The sequence below is a fragment of the Topomyia yanbarensis genome, chromosome 2 (assembly GCF_030247195.1).
Source record: "Topomyia yanbarensis strain Yona2022 chromosome 2, ASM3024719v1, whole genome shotgun sequence".
Classification (NCBI taxonomy): Eukaryota; Metazoa; Arthropoda; class Insecta; order Diptera; family Culicidae; genus Topomyia; species Topomyia yanbarensis.
This window is the reverse complement of record NC_080671.1, coordinates 369,118,307-369,135,050: the sequence shown is the minus strand read 5'-3', so window position 1 is coordinate 369,135,050 and position 16,744 is coordinate 369,118,307. Positions and strand designations below refer to the sequence as shown.

General features: G+C 37.8%; 1 protein-coding gene across 2 annotated transcripts in view; it reads left to right on the top strand.

Moving 5' to 3' along the window:
• The first annotated feature begins 1,099 nt into the window (after positions 1-1,099).
• LOC131684483 (uncharacterized) overlaps positions 1,100-16,744 on the top strand; it is a 76,105-nt gene continuing 60,460 nt past the window's right edge. Inside the window, exons 1-2 of one of the 2 annotated variants that reach the window (XM_058967412.1) lie at positions 1,100-1,395; positions 1,454-1,564. The gene's annotated coding sequence lies outside the window, so the exon portion shown is untranslated. Of the gene's footprint in view, positions 1,565-16,744 lie in introns of both variants that reach the window. The other variant, XM_058967410.1, reaches the window with a different exon arrangement.

Genomic DNA, 16,744 nt, shown 5'->3' with positions numbered 1-16,744 from the left:
ACGTTTGATCGATTCCATCTGAATTGCACGCCGAATAGCTCTCCGAATGAAAATGTGAAGAAAAATAATCCTCACTTCTCCCTTGGAAAAGCACGAATAATATTTTCAGTAAAAAAAAACAAACATAATGCGCTACTTTGGTTTCATTCAATCAACTTTAAGAATGAACTCGTAATACGCAACATTAAAACAGGCAGCCATTGGATAAATTCTTATTTATAAACTTCTAATGTGCCATACCCGATCAAAGAAACCGCATCAAAGTTTTGCAGCCCTGGTCGCATACCTACAGTGGAGGCGTTGTACTAAATGCGCTCAGCAAGACAAAGATCAATCCGAAACCATCAAGAATACCTCATATCCCGCATATAACAATAGAATCTCTAACTTGTTTTCTTTGTCTACTTCGATCAGCTTCCCCCTTGAATTAAATGGCTCGCTCAATCCATTCGAGGTCTCTTATGGCGTTTTCGTTTTTTCTTGGTGCTACACCGGTGTAGTGCAAAGAAAGAGATAGACTGATTACACCCAAGTTTGAATGAGTGTAGCACCGACTACACCGGTGTAGTGCACTGTCAAAAACGAATATGCCATTACTGTTACAGTGCATTTCGATTCGCGCACGTGTGCATCAGTACTGACCTTGAACCTTGAATCCTGGTATCGCATGGTACAACGACAAGCTATTCAAATTTTGCCTCAAAATTGAATATAAGATGTACGTCAGCTCACCGTCAGCCTCATTTGTATCTTCTGAGAGTCAAGTGTTAAAGTGCGCAGTTGCGGTATTCTCCCCTTCCGTGCCCGGGGTGTGGGTAATCGACGGGTACGTCTGCATTTAATCGTGCAACTATGCACATCGTGGGAGGAATCAATGAACTTTGGTCAATATAGCTTTTCACATAATTTCGTTCCGTAAATCATGGGAATCCATGAGTATCATTTTACCAAATACTTTTTGAATGCACCGGAAGCTGAAATCTGAGCTTCAAGAGTAACACGTATTGGAGGCATATTATCAGAGGTGTGATAACCCTAATTGGTATTTAGTTTTTGCGATTCCGATAGCAAATTTTCTCTCTGTGCTCATTTCGCGACAAGGGTGACTCTCTCACGCGATGATGGTGTACAAACTTAACAGCCTCGTGGAGAATTTTGAAACATAGTTCTTTACAGCACGAAGCGTATAGGTGAAAGCATTGTCAAACTAGACACGTATTAGACATATTTTCCCTTACTTGTTTCATGTTGCTATGTTTGGGATTTTTCTCCTTTAATTTGATTCGTTCCAAAAACTTTTTATTTGAAAAGGTTCGTTGTATATATAAATTCGAAATGCCTGCAACATTAGTTAAAGCATTTCAATGCAGCATCAATTGAGTTGATCACAAAGCAGTTGGGTAGTCAAACATATATCCTTGTTGATATAAGAGGAATCTGCTCTTGTTTGTAGTTCACGGAGTGTTTCGAACGGTTGTGAGTGAAAGTTGTTTAGTAATTTTCTTTGTTCGTGAGTGAATTTGCTAGAGTGCAACAAACGTTTTTGTACGCTCTTAGTATTTAGGTAAGTATCGATTTTTACCAGACATAAGCTAAACACGGAAAATACGGAATCAAAATGCATCGCGGTGAGTGGGCGGAGTGCTCAAGCAGACAATGATGGATCGATGATTTATGTTTTCTTAAACAGGATCGAAATGTAAACATGTAGTGATAATGTAGTGAGAATGCGTGATTTTTCAGTTCTGTTATTGAACTATGTATTCGACGTCTTCACAATGAATAATGTCTTCGTTAAAACCCTTTTAAGCCTAAGATATTATCTACAATGAGCGTGGTTTTTTTGTATCCATACACAGTTAAAGGGTACATGCACTATAATCAATTTCAATATTATTTAGATTTTGCTATGCAATTGATTTTTCATAACAAATCTTGTTATTTTTTTATAACTAACTTGATTATTTCTTCAATACTTGAGTTTTTTTTAAAGTTAACAAAAACCTCTTAGAGTGAAAATTGCTTTTGTAATCTCTTCTGAAAAGGAATAAAAATTATTTCACTTTTAAAAAAGATATAAATGTAACAAATTTCTATATTAATTTAGCTCATTTGGTCAAGTAAAATTAAAACAGAGATAAACTTAACTCTTCATACAATTATGGACAAGACCATAAGACCACTGCGGTATCAACATTAACAGCAAAATACTCGTCGTTTGCTATTGACGGTCTTCATTAGCTCTTGTACAGTGGTTTTCGGTACATTTTCTCCGATTTGACGATGAATTTCGTCAAGCTCGCACTACCTCATGGCGCAGTAGGTTTCTATCGGATGGCGTTCAAAACTGTTCAGTGGGTTCATGTCCTTTGGCACAAAATCCACAAAAAATTTGGACGCGCGCATATCACTCCTGCACGGTTTTGAAGTGCATATCGGGCCAGCACAGCAGGATTTGATAGAACTGTTTCAAAAAAGCAACAGCCGTTTTGGGGGACACTCGGTTTTATAAACCTCACTGTTTATGGTGCCTTTGCTCGCTAAAGGACCATTCATAAATTACGTAACGCTTTTAGGGGGGTAGGGGGTACAACAAGTTGTGACATAGGGGGGGGGGGTTAGCTAGATCGTTACGTAATATGTTTTCACCAAAGAAAAAAAAATCTAGGAATTTGTTACGTAACAGGGGAGGGGGGAATGAAGAAATTTGTGACAATTTGTTACATGGGGAGAGGGGGAGTCAATTTTGGGCAATTTTTGCGTTACGTAATTTATGAATAGCCCCTAATAGTTCATTATGTTTTCTACAATTGCGTATGGCCTGCCAAATCAGGTACTTCGAAGCGAATTTCGTCAGTTTAATCCGTTAGAAACGGTCATCCACAGCAAACTTTTCCTTACCAGTGCAATATTCCTGTCCCTGCAACTGCTTAAAATTTGCTTTGATGTAGGTCTCATCATCCATGATGCAGCACCGGTATTTCGTAATCAGTGTCGTTTAAAGTTTACGGCCGCGCGTTCTGCCAATACTGCTGGCATTCGTCCCGATTTGAAAGATTCAGCACCTTACAGCCTAGGATTTTGTATGTGAGTGCACACAATTCTGTTCCGAACAGACTGTCGATTTTCTTCTATCGTGACCGGAACCTCACTGACAACAGCACGGATGTAAACAAAACACTCCAAAGAGAAAGGGACAAAATTTAGTTGATTTCGGTCAAGTATGAAAAAAGTTATGAAAGTTTCGCAATGATTATCGACTCACCCTTTAGCATCAGGTATTAGGTAGTAATGATGTTTCAATGAGCGTTGCGAATTTTGCGACATGAAAAGTAATAAAATGCAAATTGTTCTAAGAGCCAATTTCAGCAAATTTGTTGCAAGCTTATAGAGAAAAAGCGGTCGAAGATATCATTTTCGATAAGGGACCATTCATAAATTACGTAACGCTTTTAGGGGGGGGAGGGGGTACAACAAGTTGTGACATGTTGTGACATAGGGGGAGGAAGAGTTAGCTAGATCGTTACGTAACATGTTTTCACCAAAGAAAAAAAATTTTCAATGAATTTGTTACGTAACAGGGGAGGGGGGAATGAAGAAATTTGTGACAATTTGTTGGGAGGAGGGGGAGTCAATTTTGGGCAATTTTTGCATTACGTAATTTATGAATGGTCCCTAATGGAACAGATTTTCATAAAATAACTATCGAATGAAGAAAGCTGGCAACGAGATAGTGCTCTCGTCTTCTGGAAAGCTGAACATTTTTTTTCAATATTCGCTGTGATTCGAAACGAAGTATAGCGACCGAGTGTCCAGGAAAACTGCCGCCGTTGATGAGAATGATTTGCCAAACGACTTTTCACTATGGATATATTTAAATCAGAATCGAATTCAGGGATGACCTGAAATAATCAGTTACCCAGAATTCCTTGAGGGAGGTGGCTTCTTATTCCGATTATATCCCCGAAACTGAGACAGAGAAAGAGGCACAAGTCTGTCTTTGCCGTGAGACATGTTGCTAGACTTGAGCAATTCATAGTAATGCTGCATGAGCTCGACTTCTGCCAGCAGAAGACAAAAGATTTGTTTGTAAGATTTTAAGTCTGTTTCTAATGACCCTACCACTTCCAGTTTTCCGACCTGTAAATTTCACATCCTTGCCTTCACTTGAGTACTTTGGCTTCAAATTTTCATAACTTTCCCTACTTAGTAATCTTTAGCTAATTGATTGTCGTTAATCGGGAAGACAAACTGATTGTAAATGTTATTTACACTAAGAAGCTATATACACGCATGGAAAAAATTGATCCCAAAATCGTGAATAAAGTACCATGAATTCTGGAACAATCATGTGTTTACATTACGAAAACAGGACCATGAACAAAAATCGTGTGCTTTATAATTATGTTCAATTTCCCTTCAGTAACGACTGCATAATGCTTTTATTAGTGGAAATATTTGTTTTTGTTTTGTGAATTTCAGTTACGGTTTCCGCCTTGTTAACAAATCGATATTCTGTACGTGAACCAGTTCACAACTTTCTGAACATTGTTAAGATCAAAGGCTGACTCATGATTTTATTCATATATTTAGGAACCTTAGTTTGCAAAATCAAAACAGGTTGGATATTTTCTCGTCAACTTTTTCACGAAACTCGGAATTTTATTCATGAATCTATTCAATCTTCGTGAACTAATTCATGATTCCTATTATATTAGTCGAAATCAATATCCACGCTCGTGAAATAGATCACAAAATCCTCAAATATTCATGTATTCATGAAGCGGTTCATGATTACCAGTGTAATAATTACGACTGACCATCCGGGCCTGTGAAATAGTTCATGAAATCATAAAATATTATTCATGTATTCGTGAACTGGTCCTTGGTTCTTAGTATAATAGTCACGATTGACCAGTTTTTTTGGCAACACAAATAGTTTCATGAATACGAGGTTTATTAATCATAATTTCAGGAACTGGATTACGGTTTTCGTTAATCGTTCAGTTCACGAAATCGTGATCTTGTTTTCATGGATTTATAAACGGATTTTTTTCCGTGGTATGAAAACTAAACTCCTCATGGCACATTTCGTTACATAGGGCCGATTTCTTCACTCTCGCTTAACGCTTAAGCCAAATTTAAACGTAGTGGTTAACCTGGTTTAAAAGTTAAGCGAGGGTGAAGAAATCGGCCCATAATCAAAAAATCGTGTAACCATTGCAGTTGCGAAATACAAACCCTTGTATTACTTGGTACCTTTTGGATGGAAAGGGTGGATAGAGAGTGTACATTTTCTCCGTTGTAGTTAATATCCTAGACATTATTTTTCTCTTCTATCTCATCCATTTTTAATTATTACCTCTTATTTGTTGTCCGGCTGTGGTCCACTAGAATTTTGGTAACATTATCTTTTTTCGGGCCAAACTAGCCTAAAAGCCGAGTGATATCCGGGCAATATAAGTGTCTCAGTCAAGAGTTGTTCCATTGGTTTCTTGCTTCCATTTCGTGAGAGGCGACTGGAAACAGCAGTTGTGTATGCCAATAAGGACGAACACAATTGTCACAACCTGGGAGTCACAGCTTAGAATCAACACCGGAATTATTTTAAATATGGTTGATTATGAAAACAGTAGGAATCTTCCATTTAAAATTAGATCAGTAATGAAGCCGTGTTAGCACCTGCTAAAGCCATCATCTTCAATTCAGCTAATATGCTAATTAAAATAAACGTGCCTTTGATCGACATTTCCATCCTGTATTAGATAACTATGACTCTTCACAGTTCCAGTCTCATCCAGCTCAAACATCCATAGCAAAAAAATCATTAAACGAGCACCTAAAACAAGACCGGACCAGTTCCTCCATCAACAGTTTGTTTAGCTATGAAGGTGCGAGCGCGTGCGCCATATCTGTTTACTCGGCGAGAGCGTTGCTATTGACCGCGCAAATAGCACGTGCGAGAGTTTTTGTTCAATTCTTGATTACGCTTCACCCGAAATTGGCTCTCCGGGGCCATTTATGCCAAACGAAATGTGATACAATAACTACGTTAGCAGCTTCATTGTGTTTTTAGTCTAGTCAATCAAAACGACCGATGCTAAAAGTATTTGATAATTCCTGCACATTTCTATGTATGATTTGGAATTCCAGGGTTAGAAAATACCGTGTTGTTTGTGCATTGAAATCGGTTTCGTTTTCCACAATGTAGAATTAATTCAATCTAGTTATTCGATACTGTGTTTCTGAGGGTATGTTAATAGTACTCACAGTTTTAACACAAAATTTTTAAATGATTGAAGTTTCGTATGCGTACTAGACCCTTACAAACTAATCGAAAAAAGATGGGTGGGTAATGTCTGCGACATAACCGGAGAGATGTAGAATACATAAGGAACACGTTCTTCAAATATGTTGATACTCATTGGAATTTTCGGACAAAAGGTGATTTGGGCGAGGAATATTTCAAATTATTCTTTACAAAAATGATGGTGGTCCTAAAAAGGACCTGTAACATGTCACCCTGTCCCATAATTAAAATTAATAAATAAAAAATATAAATTTCTGTTTGAGTTTGTTTGATAGGAGTTAGGTGTAGAATTGTTTAATACAATTAACTGCCAATTCAAACACTACCGCTACCAAACCGTCCGAGTGCGATCATCAGCTACCAAATCCGGAAAACACACAACGCTCAAAAAGATCGCAGTTTATCATATTGGGGGCTGGAGATCAGCTTGCGGGATAGATTCGCTCTTTTTGGCTTCACCTTTTGATCAAGCAACACGTACTGGTAAATGATCGTCAAGTGTGTCCAGAAAATCGAAGCCACGTATCAAATCGAGTTCCTCTTAGTGAACAAAAGCCATCTAACGCCATCCCTGCGATCAAGCTCACGGTGAAATCGGAATATAGTGACCGGGAAATCATTCAGTATCGGATCAAGAAAAAAAAGTGTTCCCTCGTAATTCCACCATCCCGAGCTCGGAAATAACTTTGTGTGCGCGCGCGTGTGAAATAGTGCCACCTTAAGCGAACCCACCGTCCGTTGATGACCTCGCGAGTGTCGGAAAATCGTGGTGTGGCCGTCAAAAACACCACTGTGGCCGTGGTGCGATTAGTGAACCCGTCCCTCAAGCCACCCCGGAATTCACCGAAGAAGAGTACCGTGAGTGCCCGAGTGTGATTGCGTGCTCGGAGAGAATAGCGGTCCACGTCCAATGGCAGTTAACCTCTCTAAAGAGCTAGTTTAGGCAGCCCTCGAGAGAGTCAAAGGTGAGTCTGCATGCTCATAGGTAAGCGAACCCTAACTTACAGACCGGTTTTGTTGGCGTTGTTGGCCTTGGTGAGGGAGATGGCTAACGATGAAATTAATTGTTAGCATGAGGAAGTCGCGTAGTACTGGCCAATGGAAGAACAGATAATAATTGATTCCTGAAAATCAATTTTTCTTTATTCATGTAAATTATACATACTTACAAATCTAATAGAAGATTCCTGGTCATATTTCTGAATCATGCGAACATTGTGTAATTTGGTTAAGTACAATGAAAGTTACAAACTTTCCAAACTCGACCTTCTGTTCCTTCAGAAATATTGAAATGGGGTGTCTATGTTAAACCGTTAGTCGTGGTCACAATAAAAAAAAGATGGGTGGGTAATGTCTGTCACATAACCGGAGCGTCGTGATTTCAATTCGAGACGTTAATTTAAATCTAATAATATTCAACAGAATCACGTTTGAATGGGAAATTCTCAAATAATTCTCTATGGTAATAATGGTGGTTCTGAAAAGAACCTTTGGTATCGGCGTTGGTGTTGATGGTGATGCGCTGGATCGTTGGATATATTTGGCATGATAGTTACGTGCCTGGCGAACTGTTTTGTAGCCTCGAACAAAACGACAAGACTGGCTTCTTCGGGTACCATTACGGCTGAACTTTATAAGCTTAGCTCGACTTTGAAATCCTGCACAATCTCACGAATCAGACACTGGTAGGGCCATTTTGTTTGCTACTAGCACGGAGCTGCACAAAAAATCATTTAATGCAGTTAGTTCACAGAGGCTGCCAAAAAGTTCGAATAGAAGCATGCGACTTCAACATTTCTCTTAAACACATGCAACAACACATTCGTTTTGGTAATACTGATAATAACAGTAGAAAGGAATGGAAAAGCAGTGCACGAAACGAGCGAGAGGATAATTTAAATTTTTGTTCCGTGTGCAAGCTACTTCTTTCCACACAACGTATTATGTTGATTGTTGAAAATTTGTTACACACCTTAAAATGAAAGTTTCAGTTTAACTCTCACTAGAACACAATTGATTGGTCCTGAAAAGAACCGTTGCTTTTATTGTAATTTACGCCCACTCCCAGCGGACACTGTGAGCCAGTTTGATTTCTTTTGCGAGAAAGTTACGTACTTGGCGCACTATTTTGTATCCTCAAACAAACCGACCAAGTAGGCATCACCGGCTTCATTACGGCTGAGTTTTGTAAGCGTAGCTCGACTTTGAAGTAATACACAACCTTACGAACCAGACGCTGGAATGTTAGCCAGCGGATTAGTTTCTCCGTTGCCCTTTATTTGGGGCGAAATACTGGCATGGCGACAGTTCCTGATCGGTAGTTGGTTGCGATGGGCCACCAGTAGCTGGGGCACTTTTGCGGACCGTCATCATTGCCAACTGCTTTCCTCCGGTGGACTGGCTGCTTGCTAGTGCTTGAACGAATACGAATGATGAGAAAAACCGACCGATCAATATTCATATATGAAAACACGAGAAAGCACTACTATCACTCTCTCGCTCGTTTTCGTGCCATTCCTGTGCCTTTCCTTTCCGTTCGGCTACCAATACTAGCATAACCAAAACGAATATTCTGTCTTTCCATCGCCTTCAATCTAGTGGCCAGTGCTAGCAAACTTGTATGTTCAGTTTTTCAATAACAACATTCCAACAATATTTTCAAAGAATGTTGCAGATTTGAAAAGAAGGAAGGAAAAGATTTTCACAAATTTAAATTCTTTTGTCTTATTTGTTAGCGGTGATACTGGCCATGGGATGGTGGGGGAACACCCACATTCGTTTGTTATGATGGTATTAGCAGCAGAAAGGAATGGAAAAGCAGTGCACGAAAACGAGCGAGAGAGGATAATTTAAATTCTCTTTCTTTCTTTCCACACATCGTATTTCTTATATAGCTTTCTGAAAATTATTTGTTATACACCATAAAATGTAAATTTCAGTTTAACTCTTATTAGAACACAATTAATTGGTCCTGTAAAGAACCGTTTATTGTTTTATTGCGGGAGCATAATTCAGACGCACTCCCCGCGGACACGGTGAGCCAGTTTAACTCTTATTAGAACGCAGATTAGTTTCTCTGTTGCCCTTTAGTTGGGGCGAAATTCTTGCAGGGCGACAGTTCCTGATCGGGTTGCGATGAGTCACCAGTAGCTGGGGCACTTTTTCCGACCGTCGTCATCGCCAACTGCTTTCCTTCGGTGGACTGGCTGCTTGCTAGTGTTTGTACTTGAACGAATACGAATGATGAGAAAAACCGACCGACAGATATTTTTATAATCGCGCTAATATGCACTACTATCGCTTTCTCGCTCGTTCTCGTGCCGTGCATGAGCCTTTCCTTTCCGTCCGGCTTCTAATGGCCTAACCAAAGGAATATGCCGTCTTTCCCCCACCAACTGCTCTCGTCAAGCAACCCAATGCGAATAATCATAGGGACAAACATGTAGTGGACCTATATATAAACTTCATTATTTTATTGTTCGGTTGGTCTACCAAAGTGACGGCTCTGTGCGGGATGGGCTGAAAATTTTCACTTTTCCGAGTCGTTTTCGAAAGATTTTTCAAAACACAATTTTTTGTTATTAGTGCATGTTATACATACGTCAAATTTTAATACAGCATAGAGGAACATATTTTCAACAAATTGGCCTAAAAATCAAATTATTCTGTTAAGTATGATAAAAGTTATTAACGTTCAAAATCTGACGCGGCGCCGCAGCCGATATTTTGAAACGGGACCCCTATATTGAAAGCTTAAATGTATTCTACATTAAAATATGTAGAATTAGCTTTATAAAAACACTGACAAATAGAAGGAACCTCTTCGAACAACTCGATTTCTTGCATTGACTTCACAGTTCGGTCACATATGGCGAACACATTTTGATTCATTCGACAGATTTTTTATCCCTGGTTTAAACCACAAACGTGGGTTATTTGTCCACTCGCATTGCTAGTTGACCTCAAATAGAATTAAAAATTGTTAACAACATTCCCAATTCTGTCTGGAAAAATAAATATTTGATTATTCGTATAAAATCAGCCAAAAATACATCATTTGTTTTCATTCGTGTTCCGATAGCTGCACGTGCCATTGATTAGCTGTTGCTACCCGAATAAATTTGGACTCTAGCTAAACGTCTCGGTGTCCATTTATATTCATAAATAATGCGTTTACCACATCGACTCATTTATTATGTATTTATATCCATTTATATTCATAAATAATGCGTTTACCACATCAACTCATTTATTATGTATTTCTGTTAGATGGGTTACTATATAACGTTCCTAGTATATTTATAATGTGTTAATAGCTTCTGTGACAGTTGTCACATATATCTCCATTTCACCCGTCACAAGATAAGACTGGACATCATCTCGTACACTGTGTTTTGTAAAATGTGAAAATTTATATAAAAATTTGAGCAACGTTACCATTTAAAAAATAAGTTTTTATTAAAGTATATAAATTTTTATCTTAGATTAGTGCTTCAAAATTGTCTCTTTTTATAAACTGGTAGTCCAGAAAGGGAAGAAAGTAAACAGAACAAAATCGAAGATTATTTTAAATTATTCGGGTTGTTTGAAACACACACAGCACATTTGAAGCAACAAGGTGCACAAATGGTGGGACTAGTTGGCTGTGGACGTGTGCAACAAAGACCTATTTTGCGGAGGGTGCAGTAGCATTGAGACGAGGAGGTATTTATGGAATATTGTTGTCATGTTCAGTGGCGGATCTAGCGGGATCCGGACCCCCTTCGAAATGTTGAAAAATTTAAATTAGTTTTAATTTTTTATCAGCTTCAAACACAAAATCATTCCAAAATTTGACCACCAAAACTGATATTCATTAAATAAGGTTAGTGCGTATTACGAATTGTACAATATTCATTTGAAGATCGAAATTCAGACTCCTTCCGAAAAAAAATCTGGATCCGCCCTTGGTCATGTATGTTACTATTTCAATCAATGTACCTTCAATTCACATATTTACATTATATCATCACCGAAGAACCGATGAGACTTTAATTCTGAAATACGCCCAGAACCCGAGAGTATCAGAACTGTCGATAGTGGACGATATATTCAAAGAATCTTTGATTGGCCATTAGTTATCTAGACTTGCAAAATGTCCATTTCAATGGATGTTTAGCCCTTGAAGTATTATGGTTGTACCGGATTATATGTGAAATTCTCATGTGGCCGCAGTAACCAACCTGTAACTCCGGAACCATATGTCAGATATGAATTAAATACAATAGCAGGCTTTGAGGGATATGTATTTTTCATTTGAAATCAAGTTTGTAAAAATCGGTTAAGAATTCCCTGAGAAAAAGGGGTGACATTAACTTAGAAACTTGGAAAGTACCCGGGGGCATCAAAGATCATCATAGGTGGCCAATGTGGACAAAGCTGCTTTGAACGATCACTAGTAATATAGACATGTAAATCCCAGTAATGTGGGACCTTTTTAAAACGCATTACGCTATTTGGACATTTAGCTGTTACTAGTTTATATGGAAATTTGCGGTGTGGCCGCACTCTTTAGCCTGTAACTCCGGAACCAGAAGTCCGATCGACAAAAAAATAAATAACGTGGTAGCTTATGGTAGCGTTATACCTTTCATTTGAAGTTAAGTTTGAGAGATTCAGTTCAGCCATTTCTGAGAAAATGAGTGAGTTTAAAAAATAAACACACACACACACATATATACTGACATTTGCTGATCTCGAACTGCGTCGAATGGTATATGAGAATCGGCCTTCCGGGCCTTTCTATTGAGGAAGGCAAGCATCTAAAAATTATTTTCAAATTTCTCAAAAGACAGTCGACGTGGATTACTCAGAACTATTAAAAAAATTCAAAAATATCAATTTTGAAAAAAAATGTGAGTTAGCCCCTTTTGGATGCCAGCCATTCATATATCAATGGCTTTTTGCCAAAAGGTGAAGCTTTTCGAGAAAACTGATTTTTAAATCATGATATTTGTCAATATTTTTGCTCATATTTTACTTAAAACTTGTCGAAAATTCGCAAAGTATTAGTTCTGATAGAAGCGTTATGTTGGAAGTGTTAAATTTAACGAACCAGAGGAAATTAGTGCAACGTGAATTTCAGTGAATTTTTTAAAAATCGCTCTAATTTTGTTACTAATAGATATAGAGCTCTTCGAAAACTTGTCATAGTTCTAAATGTTCTAAAACTTTGCTGAAGATTGCAAACCTCTAAATATAAGAAAGTTAGCGTTGCAACGCCATCCATGCAGTGAAAATTCAAACTGATTTACTTTGCCAAAAGAAGGCGCAGGTAAAATCAAAATACTTTAGTGAAGGAAGCATTTCAAAAAAATTGTTTTATCTAGCGCTAGAGGTTGTCTAGATAATTTCTCTTTCTTGTTTTAGTGCGCATTCGAAATAGTGAGAGAAGTATTGCATGCATCATATATTCACTGCTTCAAGTATTCGTTTCGATTTTTCGAGACTCCGTTCATCAACGATCCGACGGTCAATAAAAATTGTTCTTCAATACCATTTTAGTAATTCAGTTGATTTTAGATGCTAGATGATGCTTGTCCTTGATGTTCAATTTTTCGGCGTAGAACAAACTGACAAGAAATAAATACAATAAGAGAATTTCCGTGTACCGTCGAGTCACCAGTCACCGTGCGTTTAAGTAGATTTGGCGTGACTTCAAGTCCTATTTTTTATCAAAATGATAATCGCTCCCATAGTTACCGTGAAAATATTTTCATAATACGTCACAATTTAGAAATAATATTTAACTATTAGCAACAAAACGATAATTAGGAGTTTAGGACATTTGTTTGGAGCATGTCATAGTCACCAGTCACCGTTCTAGGCACCATTAATTGTACATGAAGGGATCCATCAACCGTGTATTTAAAATTTATATTCAACTTCATTTAGAATGTTTCAATAAAACGATAAAACTAATAGGATTTGTGGTGTTCAGGGAACTAGTTCCATAAATTTCGTGGTTTTGAATCTGCACGGTGAATGGAGCACGCACGGCGACTGGCGACTTGACGGTATTTCTATTGTTAATTTGATGTGATAAAAGTGTAATGGAAACAGCAGAAACATTCTCAGTCATTCATATTGAATCCAACCATCCAAACCGTGTGTCGGTGTTACTTCGCCAAAGGATTACCCGACTTATAATATCGAATAGCTCAAACTTATCTTTAACACATCGGGGTTATGATATGGAGAGTAGATAATAATGTGTAACATTAGGGGGTGGGGGTAGCGTAGTTGGTAAATCTTGTACGCAGCGCACCTGGGTTCGAGTCCCGACCCCGCACATAGGGTTAGAAATTTTTCATAGGAGATTTTTCTAACCCGAGGAGGCGAATGACCTTAAGGTTAAAACCTCTATAATCGAAATAATAAAAAAATGTGTAACAAAAAATGGAGACTTTCAAAGCTTTTGAACTGTTAAATCCTTAACATTTTCCAATACAATACATGAAGGCTCTTGAAAATAGTCTTGAGATGTTGCATTCAGATCAAGCAAAATGATATTTTGATATTTTGAAAACCAAAAAGGTATGTGACATTGTAGTATTTACAAAGTTATACGTAGCTGAATGAGTTGTTTATGAAAACAGTCTTAAACACATATTAAAGAATGAAAACTTCTTTTGCTCTTAAGGGGTTATATATGTTGAAAAGCGGGAAAAAGCGAAAAGGTTAAATTTTTATATAGCTATGTAGCCATATTTTTATGAAATACTTGTTATACGTTTAGCGTAGTACAATGTCCAATTTGCAAAATCCACTTGAGAAAATAAAAAATATTAATAATCGTCGAAGCTATAGCAATTTCCGCAAAACGCGTTTTTTTCAAAGAGGTTTGCCGTGACTACGATTCCAGCCCAACAGCTCAACAGAAACAATCAAACTAAAAAAATCATTAGTATATGTACCTGTGGTGTCCTTGAACGATCGAATAAAAAAAAATCTTTTTGGAAACGGGGACGATTTTTCCAAAAAATCACTATTTTCACCTGAAAAAAATTATTAAAAAATTCATAACAACAATTTTACACAAACAAAAGTCTAAAGAAAAAGGAAAGGTTTTTACTGGAGAATCTATCAATAAAAACATATTTTCCAAAAATAACTCTGAAAAATGGGCTGAAAGAGAACAATTGAAGCCCATTGGCCCAAACCCGAAGAACCAACCGGCACATTAGAATCGATATTAGTAAATTCCTAAATCCAAGTCCGTGAAATGGACCCCAGTTCGTGAAACGCATTGGGACCTAAGTTCGTGAAACGCATTGGAAATTGCAAAATGTGTGGTTTAGTGCTCGTGGTCGTCCAATTGAACGTTCCGTTCGTCGGCTTTTTAATAAATCTCTCCCCTTTCCTCAATCATCTCGTGCCAAAAGTGTCTGTTTTGAAGTTACTATCGCCTCTGTAAACGAGAGTGCGACCGAAAATCTTAAATTGTAGGAAAAAATATTACACTCTTTAATCAAAATTTATAACCACTTTTTTAAAGCACTCAATTTTTTTTTAGTTTCGTCGCAAATATCAATGTCCGTTTTATATGGTTTGATTCCATTGTGCGACAGCTTGCTTATGGGAACAGCACCGTACTCAGGGCCGGCGGAAAGCGTGGGTAGTATGGGTAGTACTACCCTGTCGAAAATAACCGAGTGGGTAATTACCCACTCGAAATTTTGAACCATTTCAAAAAATTTAGATGTGCAACGCATGTATCTCGCACTACACACATTTGAAAACATCGATGTACCACAATTCCATTTGCATAAACGAACGTGATTTAATGTGAATGTAATGTAAGCGTGTGCATAGCGAAAAGGGAAAAAATCCTTACTAATGGACCCCTCACCCTATGCTTTCTACCCACTCGGGCGTAAAGTGTTTCGCCGCCCCTGACCGTACTCACTGTATCGTCAGATATTTTTTAATTAGTGCTGGCATGATTTTTGAAAGCATAATTTCTAAACTGATATGTGTCATATTTTGAATCAATAACTGTACAACTAAGTTGTTAAAATACATATTATTTAATTGATTCCAAGAAGACAGGATTACACTGTTCAACGCAAAAACCAACTTGAGTGTGCTCAGACTGAATATTGTCTTTTCGGAAAGTAGCAGAAAAATGTAGAAATATCATTCTTAATAACTTTACCGAAGACACAAAGTCTCTAAATAATACATTTGAAGAGTCGATTCTCCACAACTACTTTTTGAAAGATTAATAGCCATTTTCTTGACTTTTTCATATTTTCAACCATGCTGGGATATATTATTGATAATAAAAAACATTTTCAAATGCTCATAAACTGATCATGACATACTAGAAACAAATGGAAAACGCTATTTCCATAATTTACTTTTACTTTCCGAAAATCATTATGCAGTCTCAGAACACTCCAGTTGGTTTTTTTTGTTGAACAGTGTTATTGTGTGCAAAGCTAATACGCACTATTGAATGAAAACGGAACTCGATTGATCACCTTGCCACACGTGCCAACGGTTATTATTTACTCTAGGCAGGGTAGGTCGATTATTTATGGCATAATTTTTGCTCGCCTCTGGGAGACATTAATTTACAACATCGCTTCGGGTTTGAACATTCCGAGTCTTTTTCGCGCCTATGTTTTAGATATTTTATTGAGGTTTGGGCTTTGCTTACTTCTGTTGAATAGATTAATGAAATGATATGTTGGTGATCGAAAACAGACGAGTTTCTAACTAACTGCGCTCCGGCGTATATTATTATCATTTCCTATAAATATTCAGTTCCCAGAAAACATATTAACGTCGAAGCGTTATTTTAGAAGCCTTATACTGAAACAGATTTCAAATCATAGTTACTAGACAAAACATAACAAACATTGCGCACCATTTTTTTGTCTCACAACTAACAGTTGATAACCGTCAAGTATGTCGGACGATCAAGAACCAATTCAGATCGTGAAAACGTTTTATTTGCCACGCACGAGATGTGGGCACGTGTATGCACGCGACGGCTGGTTACATAATTTAGGAAGCTATTCCCGGTGACTGCAGCGCTGAAGCGACGGTGCCCTACTTTTTGCACCATCTGCTCCAAATCGTTGTGTTGTGTATACGTTCTTTATCCGCTTTGGTCGCGTTTTTACGGCACCAGCTACACGTGCTAGGCCGGTGCTCGTTGTAACGTGAGCAAGTGGGTGGAATTTCATAGCTTTGTTGGCCCCGATTCGACAAAATGCTACTATACCACGACGACGACAGACAGCGGTTAGTCATGTACTTAGTTTGAAATTGGCGATTTGAGCAGTAGATACGAATTAATGATTTCACACTACACGTTGGGTGAGAGGGTTTGAAAGCTTGTGGCATTAGATAAGATATATCAGCTTCTGTCAAGTTTTGCAGGGA